The 14,146-nt window shown below is 36.9% G+C and overlaps 1 protein-coding gene across 4 annotated transcripts in view; it reads right to left on the minus strand.

Annotated features, from left to right (window-relative positions):
- The window catches only part of LOC100750118 (tyrosine-protein kinase Src64B), an 87,461-nt gene that overhangs the window by 29,170 nt on the left and 44,145 nt on the right, over window positions 1-14,146 (minus strand). For 3 of the 4 annotated variants that reach the window (XM_003488944.4, XM_003488943.4, XM_024367187.2), the window contains exon 2: window positions 12,275-12,341. The exons of the other annotated variant lie outside the window; for it this stretch is intronic. The gene's annotated coding sequence lies outside the window, so the exon portion shown is untranslated. The remainder of the gene's footprint in view (window positions 1-12,274; window positions 12,342-14,146) is intronic. 4 annotated transcript variants of the gene reach the window in all.

A 14,146-nucleotide genomic window follows, 5' to 3' on the forward strand; every position in this document is an offset into this window, starting at 1 on the left:
AAAATTTGTAACCGAACAGCGATAATCGAACGAGCGACAAGCAACGAATAAAATTGTATTCCTTGTTAAACATTTTTAGTAGAAAATACGTAGAAAAATTGATATAGAGTTGGAGAAATTTTTGATGAAAAAGGCGCGGTAGTTCGAGTAAACAGAAAAAAAAAACTGTTTATTAACTTTATCGTTGACTTTAAAAGATATACAGCAAAAACATATAGCGGTCTGTGAAAGATGACGGAACTCGCGCAGTATTGCTTTGAGAAGGAAAGCCAAGATGAATTTTAAATAACACGAGATTCAAATGAAACAGGAAGAAAATAATACGAGAGTGTGAAGAAACATTGTCTTCGTTGTTCCTGTTCGAGGAATATTCCTCTTATTTATGAGTTTAAATTTATCACGTGCCTTGACCTTCCCTGCTTGATGAAAATAAAAAATACGACAATTCCTAGCTGCGACAGCATGTTTTCTTAATTAATTAGAAAATATTAAATAACTACTGTAAAAATTACAACTTGGAAAAATATATGAAATATATGTAGTCTGTTTAACTCGTTAATTTTAGATTAGATTTATCAGAAAAATGGAAAAATTCAAAGTTTTGTTATTTTTATCGAATGGATTTTTTAAATTTTAAATTTGTAAACTAGCTTTCGTTTGATATTTTTCAATCGATATGATTTTTGTTATATGAAAGCGATTATCGAGGTGAATTCAACAATCAACAATGTAATAGTATAATTTACTGACTCTGAAATATATAATGTATAAAGAAATTTCCTACAGCTTTTAATGAATTTATTGCGCAAAACAATAGAATTTCGTAACTGTATTCGACAAATGTAACGTCATAAATTTTCGAAATTGATATTTATTTTAATTCCTGTGTTTCAGCGAAAAATAAATCGCGTTGGTCATTGATCTCGTATGCCTATAATATGGAAAAATGTACAATTGGATTCAAAAACATTTACAGGCCTATAGTATTATTTATAGTTATATCATAACTATAAATAATAGTTTTATTTATTATATTAAATAGTATTATTTAATATTTCCAAATTAACTGAAAAATTCACTGGAATTACGTTCTTCTTTTCACTAGTAGACACTGGATATGTATGCAAGTTTATATCGTTATGAATGCAACTAAAGAAATACAACCTAAGTAGACTAATGTCATCTATCCATCAAATCGTTTAAGAATAAGATCTATCGATTAAAATTATATTCTTTAAGATTCGTTTTAAGATACGAAGAGTTGATTTTCTGAAGATTTTCAAGATTAAAAACGCGTCAATTTAAATTGCAAATTGCAAAGACTAGGATGCGTTGATTTAAAATCCACAGTGTATTGTATTATATTTTTACGGGGTTGTACAGTATAGTATAGTATAATTTTGTGCTGATATTTAAATATATCAATATTGTATTAATAGATATTGAATATTTAATTTTTATATGAATATTAAATTTAGGTTAATTGAAATAAATATTATATTTATTGTACTGTATTTTTGAGGGGTTGTACAGTATAGTATATTATAGTATAATTTTGTATTAATTTAAAAATATTTAATATTATATAATAGTATTGTATAGTATTATATTTTTAGGTGAAATGTACATACAAATGTCAGTGAATACTACAGTTTGGATATTTGCCTCTGATCCAGCAATGCGTTCTATGCATCGTCGCACTTTCAAATTTTCCTTAAACGCGCCAACACGTACAGTTGCAAATTAGATTATTTACGCGTGTCGATAGTGTTTCTAATGAAACGTAACTCGCAGGTTAATTTCATCCCTTCGCGTCGTCACTGACGACAAGATACGCTTGATACGCGGTGAGAAGTTGGTTTCCCTTCGGCTACTAATTCTTCCTAAGTTTCAACGAAATCTGTGCGCGGCTGTGTAACTAACTTCCGGCTTCGTCGGCGTTAAAAGCAACTCAATTATTTCTTGAAACCTGGCGATCAAGTCACGGTAGTGAATTTAATATCGTGGATATCGACAAGGAGCTTATAAATAGGAGGAAACACGGCACCCTCCGCTATATCGATTATGAAATAAGAAGAGCTTTTCCCTCCCCCTGCCCTTCAGCTTGGAAACACATCTCTAGCAGCCATTCGCGAAGAGTTATACCCGTCGTAGAAAAGTCAATAGAAACTCGAGACAACTGCAGTGCATAAAATCAATAAAATCAGTTTTTCAAGTCTTCTCCCTGACGCTCTTGCCAGGTCTTCCGCGTAACCGCAGCACACGTTTATGCGTTCTTTATGGAAATGAGACTACGGTATTACGTTGATTACGGTAGGTAACAACGAAAGAAAGAGCGTGTTCGTGCGTAGTTGATGTAAAAACGGTGAAAATAATTCATAGATATCGTATCGAGACTGTAGGAGAAGAATATGACAATTTGTATTTTTTATTTCTTTTGAAAGAAGTTTTAAAGTTCAATAATTATAGAAATTCTTTTTATTTGATTTTTAATTTTTCGATAAATTAACGTATTTCTGTATTGCCTTTTTGGCTTCAAAAATATTCCACGATATTAAGATATTGTTTCATTTATTCTGATATGACAAAGAAAGAAGATTAGTCTTCCTCTTTAACAATTATTTTTAAGGCATAGGAAGAGTGTATTTAAGAGGAATAAAGTCCAATTTGATATTTATAGTATTGATATCATTACGAAACTAATCTTACAAGAATTCCAAGTAATTTCGACTTATCGTGATAGAAGAAATTTGCGGATTTGTCACGGTTCACGCCACTCCTCTCTAGAGAAACAGAAACAGGTTTCGAAATTCATTAGGTTCAGAGATGCTAAAACACCGTGCATTTAATAGTGTAATAACGCGACTGAATGTATAATTTAGCACGACGTGTTTGAGCCTGCAGAAGTATCTACGTAGAGCAACTTGTGTAAGTTTGATTAAACCAACGATCATGTTTAATGCTGGAATATTAAATGCCTCGCTAATATGGCTATATTTGTTTCTACGATCGTAACAGGTATACCATTAGTTAAATACGACAAAATATGCATTACAGATCGAATTCTATTTTTTGAACCATTCCATGCTACATACCTCGAAGTTTACCAACTTTCAACGAATAACTAACAAACAAAATACATATTTTTCTCTATAATTCTGGAATCTTACAAATTTCCATCTGTAACTCTGCTCGACATGATTGAATAATAATCGGCAGACAACATAATAATCGAAACTTTGCGATATTCTCGAGTAAAATTTGAATTTTCTCTTAAAGGGCCGAATTAATTCACTCGCCAGCATCAAACGACAGAGATCAAAGCAAGATTATTCTAATTTTGCGATCGTTATCATAACCATCCAGCACGATTCACGTCACGTGCACAAGAGAAAATACACGCGTAACATCCTCCTAACGATAGACCGACGTTCTGCGGCAAAGAAAACGGGACATAGTCGATATCTTGATCGAACGTAACACGAAAGATCAATCGAAAGAGATAACAACGGCTCATGGTCGGAGCTGAAGGGATCCATCGATCGGATCGCGACAGATCGATGGCCGAGACGCGAGTCCGACTCGTGTGTTTCGAAGGCGAACGTCGACCTCGTTTAACCTCGTGACTCGGTGACGTCTACCGTAGCAGGTACCAAGCAGCGGAGAGAGGGTTGTGTGTTCCATGACTATGACTAACAATAAGTCACGGAACATCCGTGAGTCACGAGAGCTAGAGCCAGGTCAGCGTAGCCCATCGCTTGCCGACGAAGAATAGGACGTCGTTAGCCGCGACTCGAGGAGCTCGACCCGCGGCTTTCGAGCGCCACTTAACCCTCGCCGTGTCGCGTTACGCGCCCTTGCGTTCGTGCAGGCCTCTTCATCGACCCAAAATTGTGCCCAACCAACCGACCAATCGGATCATGGGACCTTTTTGATGTAACTCTATTTTTCAGAAAGGATCCAGGATTTGGAATTGTTTCTTTGGCTTTCGATCGTATTTTCATCGTATTTTACGAAGACTCTATGCGTAGTCGGTCGCAACAAAATTCGAACACTGTACACTTTTAATTCCTATGTTTTCGATAAATGTACAAGAACCAACAGAGATCTATCACGCTATGTTACATTGGACTATGTAGGTAGACCTTCTATGTGGAAGAAACTTTTGAGTTATTTTATATCGTTGTTTAACTATTAACCCTTTGCACTGCTACGTCGAGTGTGACTCGACATCAGTTCTTATCTCAGGAGCTTCTTTGTCGAGTTCCACTCGATATTTTTTCAGTGTTATCTTTTTTTGTGAAGCGTGCGAAAGAAAAGCAGGATTGTATCCTGGAAATTGTTTCAAGGTATATCGTACACTTAAAAATTACAAAATACAACAATAGTGTGACTAAAACTGGTATTTAAGTCTTAAATTGTCTTATTTTTTAGTTAAAGTAAATTGCAAATAAAACACTTAGACGCGTTAGGAGCTGCTGGTAACGAAATTGAAATAAAATTCGGAGTGCAAAGGGTTAAAAGAAACACGAAGAAAGAAGGAACTTTTGTGTGAGAAAAAGTTTCGCTCGCTGGTACTAATTATACGCGTAAAACTAAACAACAGCTAAATTATACACACAAAGCTAAAATTAATAACGATTATTCGCGAAAGTTTAATATTTAATTGGGTGTGTCATATATTTGACGACGATGCAAATTTCTTGGTATAGTGGAAATAAGTTTCTCGAACGATCAACAGGAATTTGTTTCTATTCTCCTTAACTTCAATCATAGATTCTAACTATGATTCAACTTCGAATCATAGTTATTTCGTTTAATTCGAATCTGGAAAACGACTCGTAGATCTTAGCTCGATTGAAAAATAAATCACGACGGCTGAGAAAGGTTCTCGCCTTCGACGTTCAGCCATTGACACAACAAGTTTCCAATCGAATCCAGACTTCTTCCCGACTTTTTACTTTTTCCCCGAGTTTTCCCTCCAACATTTTTAGTTTGCGAGTTGCTCGGTCGGTCGAAAGAGGAGTTGCTCGCGATAGAAAAATCGCGGCACGGGAAAACTTGAGAAGAAAGCGGTGTTCAGGACGTAGAACGATATTCCGCACTTTCGAGAAACACCCGATTCAGCGACTTTCCTCCGTTTCGCATTCTTCTACGTAAGTACACGTGACGCGCATGTAACGTGCTGCTCGGCCGTATAACGAATCTGAATGTCATCTTTCTCGCGTCTAATCCGATCGTACGATGACCCATAACACTGAATATATGTGGCTGAATCGTAGGTTCGTTGCAATTATTTTTTTACAATTATAAGTATCTTCTTTCAATGAAGCAAACGATGTATTACGCTTTTTACATATGTATTGAGTTGGCACTTAGTTGCCAGGATATAACCTAACAAACACGAAGATGGTACCCCGCTGGGGGTAGCCACCCACATGATAATCAAACAGCCAAAAAATTCTACCAAATGTCCAAATCGGACAAATTGTGAATGTAAACAATTAAATAAAAAAAAAAAAAAAAATTAGTTGCCACCCCAAATGTATAAAATCTACCTGTCAAATTTCCTTAAGGACTGGCAAGAACTATTTTACCGATCGAATAACTTGAAAAAATCGAATTATTATATCCGAACGCAGCGTCCAGGGACTATAGGTACTGTACGTATACCCTTCTCGACCATACACACGTACAAACGCACGTAAAATCGATATCACTTATACGAGCAGCCTCGCAGCAATCATTTCAACTGTGCTAAAAAAAAAAAAGAAAAGAAAAGAAAAAGAGGAGAGAAAGAAAAAGGAAAGGACGAGAACGGCCCCGATGACCAAATGAATCTTCAACGGTACATTGCACCTATTGTTCGAACGGTGGAAAATTGAAGTCGAAGCTGCGAGCCAGCTGATTAAAGGGTCCCCCTCCAATTCGGGCTCGTTACGAGATTGCTCGTGACCTTCGGTCAATTCCTTCGGGACAGAGGGTCAAACAAAGGATCGATATCCGTAAAAAAAAGGAGAAAGAGGACAGGAGAAAAAAAAGGAAGAGAAACGTCGAGGACGCGACGACGAGGTTTTTTTCAGGCTCGTGGAAATTCCTTTCACCCGGTCAGCAAACAGAAGACGAAGAGGAAGAAGAAGAGAGGACGGAAGGAGACATAGGAGAAGGAGTAGGAAAAGAAAACGTCGAGCCATTTAACCGCGGAACGAGGTCAAGAGCTTTTCGCGGTTCCGCTTTCAACCTTCCAATTCTTTGGGGATTAATAGACCGTCCCGTGGGAACACAGTCGTTACGTGATCCGTTGTGCCGCGTTACGTTCGCCTTATTGAAAACAAAATCGGCCAGTGAGCCAGCATGGAAAACCGAATTAAACTTTATCGCCGCCTGCTACAGGAGATGACACGAGAATATTTCCAGCGAGCCGAGAGGTCTCGAGTGCCCTGTGCTTGCTCAAGTTTTCGTTCCCCTGTTTCGAATATTCCGCGTTCTCGCGGTGCTGCGAGCTTCTGACAGGCTCGTCAACCGTAATTATTTTTCTCTTTCGGAATTTAATTACGCTCGCTGTTTTGCAAGGAACATGCTTCCAGATCAAAGGAGTATTCTGCGAATAAATAAAGAATCGTGCAAATGGACGAAGGATGTACAATACGATGTGTATAATCCAAAGAGGGCACGAGTCTCTAGCCTGGTTTTCGAGATATTCTTCCTTGAAACGAATTCGACTCGATAATATCACAGTTACATTAGTTATATCGGTTAAGCCAAAGTTATTAAAAAATACACAAGGAGCTAAAAGGATATCCATGCGATATAGAGTGAAGCATTTTGCATGGAAGTTGTATTTATAATCTTCGTCCCGAAAAACCAGATAAACGCAAGAACGATACATAACACACAGTGTCTAGAGGATTTTTCTAAATGTTTCTTTCAGTAATTTCCAAACTTTTGCGTCTACCTATAGCCTACCGTATAGTAACATACTTAGAAGCGATAATTTCAAAGAATCTTCCATTCCAACGCGTGCAATCGATCAATTTCAAGATAGAATTACGATAAAAAAAATAAAGAAAGCGTAAAATTATCTTCGACCGCTAAGCACTAGTTTTTGTCACGCCCTGTATCCTCTGCTGGTCTACTAGAATCGACAAGAAATCGATGGTTCCACGATTACTTTTAATTTATCACCAATTCCACTATTAAGTCCAGGCAATTGTCGATCTCTGTTCAGTTGGTTAGCCCCGTTCCTGCTTTCCTCTCGTTTCTTTTGACAGAGTTTCGTTGGATTCGGCGTTGAGGGCGTCCGGTGAACGGAACTCGCCTCCAATCGTTCCAAGAGTTATATCCTCTGAGAATTATAACCACTGGGGGAAACACAACCTCTCGTAGGATATTAGCAGTTGAACGAGCTTTACCTGCTGCTCTCTCCACAGGGTATACGAGCGCCAAAAGTGTCAAAGGTGGCCTCTTTTCTTTCCGCAGTGTTAGAACACAAAAGGAAGATGTCCACCTTTGGAGAATTACTGACCTTCCGTTCCAGAAACAGCGTGAAACCACGTCGAGTTTCGACCTTTCGTTTTCTTCTTGCCTTTTATTTCTTCTTCTTTTGTATATTTATGATATCGTTGCGAAGGATGAAACACGATAACGTTGAATTATGTGCACTTTGACCCTTAAAGGTCGATATATTCCTAGAGTCGTACGTACAACATACAATTAGATTATCAGTGAAGCTTTATAAACGACGACTTGCGAGGTTACAGTGTTGATAAATCCTCTCGTAGAATAGGAATGATAAAAACAAAGTTTCGCGAATAAATTTTACCAACTAGAAGACAACGGATTATCGTGTTTAACATTTTTAAATTTGCGCGAGAAAACAGCCAGAAATAAACAACGAATGTTTATGTAAATTCATAGTTTTGCAGGCATAAATAAAACAAAGTTACTGAAAGTAGAACGCGAATAAATGTTTTTTTCTTTTTAGACGTTCTACCGGATACATAATATATTTACACGATCTTAGTTCTAAATAATTACTGAAAAATTATCGATTAACCGCTTTTTCTTAATCATTGGGCGATTATTGATTTTACGAGTTAAACAAAAAAACAAGCTGCAGCTTGTAGCTTGCAGAGTAAAAATGCCATGGAAAATGCCATGGAAGAAAAAAGACTATACTGATCCATCAAAGAAAGGTGAAGGTTGTTAAATGTCTTCTCTTATGTAGATTATGATGCGTACTCTTAGTACCATCTACATTTTTTAATGTTTCTGAGTAAGGATGCGTGTGAATCGGTCAGATGGATTAAAAGCATACGATAAACAATTAATTTTAGAAAAATGTCATTGAAGTTGTTTATAAGAGGAATCGATATTTCAAGTTGCACAAGTTTCGTTACATTTATAACGTAACTAATTTGTTTCAAATCAAACGAATATATATTTTATATGAAAATTCTTCTATCAAACAACACTACGTAATAAATTTATAAGCGAGTGAAAAAAGATGTAATCGTGTATAATTAAAATTATAATTGATCATGTATTAATTGTGTAAAATCATACGCAATTTTTACATTAAAATCCTTCTTCTCTGTAGATTGAACAAAATTGGATATCCTCGATCGGACAGAATCTTACAGCTATTTTAAATCATTTGGACGGCGCAATTACTTACAATAAAAATAAAGAAGCTGGAGCAAAAGCCAAAAAGGCTTCCACGTGTTAAACGATTAACTATAAAAATCAGAAATGACAAGACACGAATAAGAAATGAAATAAACAAAGATAATGTTTGAAGTATTTAAGAGTGGCAAAGGATGAAGTGAAAATGTCCGAAGAATTTCAGAGAAAGCTTCATGAATCGAAGAAGAGTATGGAAGACAACGTTGATGCGATTATTTCCAGCAAATGGAAGACGGTACAATCGCCAAGCGGTCAATTGAAAAACATTGAAAGGACGTAGAACGTCACTGAAGACTATCGAAGGGATTCGATCCGTCATTAAAACGATCACTCTGTATCTGTATTCATTGCGTACTTCGCGTACGGACGTTTTATTTTATCGATCGTTTCCCAAACTCGTTTCCCAAGCTCGTTTGTCTCGAGTATTTTAAGCAGGCGGGTATTGAAAATCATTGGAAGGACTTAGGGTAGCCTACAAAAGCCTATTGAAAATTCTAATCCACGCTCGAGTGTCCTTACAGAAACGCCTTTCAGTTGGAAACTAAGATTTTGTTCTCCGAGAATTCCCACAGGGACTTTTATATACAATTCTGAAGCTTTTACCTTCGTTTCGTGTTACTTTGAGATTCGCGGCACGAAAGAGAAAAGGATCAAACTCGATACTGCTTAAAAGTATGGAAACAACGTTGAAAATGTATCACGAACGCTAATACGTCAATTATTACTAAACTGCGCATATTTATGCAAATTCGTATCTTTGTTGTACCGTAGTAAATTGAAGAAATGAAATTTAAGTAGAAACTTGTCTTTGTCTACTAAATGTAGCAAGTACCTTACTTTACATATTATACGTAATTTTCCATTATTTTCTACGTTTCTGTACCTTTAAATTTCCCATAAACGCATAAAAATCCGCAATCTAGTCGTAATATGTATTCCCTGATATTTAATACAAATTAAGAAATCTTTCAATTAATAAAACTTTCAATTCCTTTCATTTCCTAATTATTTTATTATAAATCTATTAAATATAGGACAATACGTTAACATTTATAACCGACAGTCCGCCTATATGTCTGCCACCCTATAATTAGCCACCGAATTACGATTTACTGATGGGAAAAATAATTCTTTAATTGCGAGAAATATAATCGACCAAGCATATCACCTTTAGGGAAATATTAAGGATTCAGAGCGCGCTATAGGCGTTGCTAGTCGCTAGCTTATCTAGACACGTCCGTGAAAGCACGAGAGACGACGGCCAAGGATCCTCTTGGCTCTTGCGTCTTTCGCTGATTTCCAATTTAACCGCTCAAGAACTATCTAACTGGTATTTTACGTTCACCAAGTGATCGCCCAAAGGGTGCATGCTTTCACAATAGGAGATTTAAGAGTACTTATCGTCCTTTTCCACGTGATAACGTATCGCTCGCTCAAACAGAGGGAAATAATGTTAAAGATAATGCCCAGAAGCAAATTTATATAGTGGATCTTCCGAACACTGGATAACCTTTTTCATAACTTTCAGACGTTATTATTTTACAACACTTGCTTGCTGTACACCTAAATCGCGTCTTTGTAGGTCGTTTAGTTTTTCTTGAAGAAGATAAGATTTGTATTTGGGTTCGGATAAGAATATCTATTTTAATACGTTCGTTGATTAATACGAGACATTAAGATAAATTTAACGTATATATGCATGTTGCACTTTTCGAATAATTTGCTTGGAAAATCATGGCGAGATATAACAAGGTTCCTCGTTAACGCGTGAGACGAGAATACATTTGCAAACTTATAAACCGAATAATGTTCGTGGCTGTCTCATACGTTAATAAGGAACCATGTTACGTTTCAGATGAGAATATGAATTCAATTAATTTGTCTATAATGTTTCCAAATGCAGGATGGTGAGATAATGTTAGTTTTGTCAGTATCATTTAGAATAAACGAACTAGTTCTTGAAAAGTAGGCAATGCAAGAGTCTAAATCGACGATGAATTGTATTATTTATTAAATTATAAAAATTATTTTTTTGAAAACGTTGCAAGGAAATCCGACCACGTCTGAATGAAATATGATTTGTAATAATCGATACGATAACGGATAATTAAATATACGAAACAGGAGCGAATCTGAATAACCATTTACTACAATCGCAATGTTATGAGTCCAAGTAATCGTCATCGGAGAGTGAGGTCCAATTGATCGACACACGTAACGCGAAAACAAAAGCAGACGAGCGTTCAAACGGTATTTTAGTCGTCCGTGTTTTTCCATTTTCTAAATAAAGCCGCATTATAGCGGCGACGATCTACACAAAAGCGGCGCAAAAATGAATACAACCGGGCAACACGATTACAAGCAACGAAGCATGCCTTTTCCCACCAGCCTGACAAAGCGTCCACGCGTAGAGAAACTTCAGGATGTCGCGGGTACAACTACAGTCCCATTGCAACCAAACAACATACAGATAAAGAGAAAGAAATAAAAAGAGAAAGAGAGAGAAGCAGGGACATAGAATTGGATAGCGATAGAGACGAAACGAGTAACGAGAGAAGAGAAAAAGGGATGGCGAAAAGGATGGAGACGAAGGGGATTCGTTTAACTTTTCCAACATTACGATTCAATGGACAACGAACGACGCGGCTTTTGGAAAAAAACCATCGATCCTGGCTCACCTTACTGGTTACGGGCTCTCTTATTTTCTTTCTTATGTTTGCCTCTTCTTTCGAACGAACGCGTAAGTTCGTTCTCGCGTTTGGTCATCGAGTATGCGAGTCGCGTGTATAAGGGACTTCCTTCGTGCACTGACAATCATCGCGTGGAACGTAGTCATCGTCTGCGACGCTCGAAGACGATACCCAAGTACGTGACGATTTATGTGAACACCGGAAGCTGGTTGAACGTGAGATCGAAATCGCCGGAATCGATATGTTCGACTGATATATAGATTCTAAGGGTTGTACGGTTTATAGATGTTTTGTTTTTGAAATGTCGATTTCAAAAATTTCACAACTCGTACAATGTCTTTGATTTTCTAGCTAACGCGAGATGTGCAATTTTTGATATCTCAGCTGCTTCAATATTTTCCTCCTTCTTTTTTATTAGCGCAATCGCCAAGTTTCGTTCGTATTTCATCGAATCTCTACACTTGTCGATTGTTAAATTCGTAATCAATAACGCGCTTACGTTCACCTCGTGTTGAGTTTTAGAACACGAAATTTCCCACTTAAATCGTTTTATACGCCGTTTCAAAACTAAGAATAAGAGAATTCTCGCGGTCATTATACGATTTTAATTCTTCGACATTCGTGTATGTGTTGGGCTGGCAACTAAGTGATTATGGATTTTGCCATTAGGTGGTATTGACAAAATCCGCAATCATTTAGTTGCCAACCCAATAAATGTGTACACCTATTTTACGATTCAATGTATATGTATGCTTAAAAATTTCATGTATGTATTACTACAAATTCTGCCAAATGTCCAAATCGGACAAACTGTGAATGTAAACAACTAAATAAAAAAAAAATGTGTTACTACACGACATACGTACGTATGTACACGCCGAAAGAAACAAAGAACGAACCTCAATCTGAAGTTCAGCTCGAGTTCAGCTTCTATGACACGCGTCCTCCCTTAGCCATTGGACATTTCTGAAACACATCGTTTGCTCATATTTAGTGATTGTCGTGTGGCTATTGTATTTTAAGGCGTTAGAATACACATTTTTATTCAAATATCATTTTTGCATGTATCACAAATGAAGTAATTAATATTTCCTTGGTCTGTGTATTCGATATTATTATTATTATCGTTGTTGATAACAAAATTACACGTAACACTTGAACTCGAATCTTCTTTCAATTTTCTCTATTCAAAATTCCCTTGTATGTGCCGTAAAAGATACATGTATGGTATTTTGTTCTTTAGAATCTCTGCATATAATGTTAATAAACGCGTATAATGAAAGTCGCCTTGATTATTCGTTATTTCCCACGAACCCACGCAAATTCTTCGATATTTCATTTTTTAGCAGATTAGATTTACGAGATAAATACAATAAAATTGCTCCTATTCTTATTTCTTAGATTATTCGTAGAAGATATGGAATTCAACCAAGCAAATTACACGGTGAAATCTTCTCCCTAGAGACACATATCACATACAAATGCGCTATGCTCGTCGTTTCTCGCGAAATTCTGCTGTTCCCTTTGCATTTGGTGGGTTACGATTGGCCTGATAAAAACTCATTAAAGTTTCAAATTGACCAAAGAACCGGTTCTTTGATGTCTTCCATAGAGAAGTTCTGCAGGAAGGGAATCTGCAAGTTCCGTTCAAATTCTCCACCATGTAAATGCCATACTTACGATAAAAGTTTCCCGATCGAGTGTTTCGAACTTGAAACGCGGCGATGTCCGCGTGAAATACGATCGTCAATATTCTTGCTTAAATTGAATGAAGTTATTAAACGTCCAGATCGAAGGAAATCAAGAACGTACAACCTTTGTCTTCCGGATATTACCATTGCGGATCGAGCTTTGTAATATTTAATACCTCGTTCAATTTCTTTCTTTCGAAAGATGTATACCGTGTGTACAAAATTGTTATAATTATATTTAATTAAGAGACAGTCTAATTTCAACAATTAAAAATTCACGAAGAAAATTATAAAGACGGCGAGGAGAAAAGTTCTATAGAACGATGTTGGGAATTTTCAAATCTCGATTTTAAAAAATTTACAGGCAATTAGAATGGAATTAATGTTATTCGCTGGAATTTTCCAAGTCGTAAGCTACATAATACTACGACCAACGAATTCTTTTATATCCTTTCGGTTTTCTATTTCTTTCCTTTCACAAGGAAATCTCACGTGTTACGAGTCGTTTGGTCGTCGTACGTACTTATCGTAAAATTATAAAATGAAAAATTAATATGTATTTTATAACGTATAATTATCGGCCATTAAATTACCGCGTAAGAATGCAGCACCGACACAAGCAACAAAGCTTAAACGCAATCAAACTCGCCACACTCTCTTCTTCCACGTTGTTGCCAACAGTTGCAGGCGTTGATATTTTCATACTGTCCAATCACGTTCCTCCACTTCTCTACCCTCTTTCAACCTTCGATGATCGTATAAAAAAAGAAAGGAGAAGATCAAATGAAAAAAGTGAATCTGCGACGGTGATGGAACAATGCCTGGCACAGATAGTAATATACGGTGGTGCAGAAAAACAAAGGACATATCTCAAACGGGTTTTCTTCCGTCTATCGTAAGAAATATATCGTCGTGGAGCGCTTCGGGGGTTCTTGCGAGCAAAGTCGCGTGGCTTCGTGTGTATGCCCCTGAGAGATCGATAGCCTCTCCCCCGATAAGGGTAGAACGATTAACGTGGTAATGACGTAGTGGAGGAGTGCAAAGGCCCTCGAGGAAGACTCGACGGCGGCGCGGCGCGGC

This window comes from Bombus impatiens, unplaced genomic scaffold, assembly GCF_000188095.3.
Source record: "Bombus impatiens unplaced genomic scaffold, BIMP_2.2 scf_0311, whole genome shotgun sequence".
In the NCBI taxonomy this organism is placed as follows: Eukaryota; Metazoa; Arthropoda; class Insecta; order Hymenoptera; family Apidae; genus Bombus; species Bombus impatiens.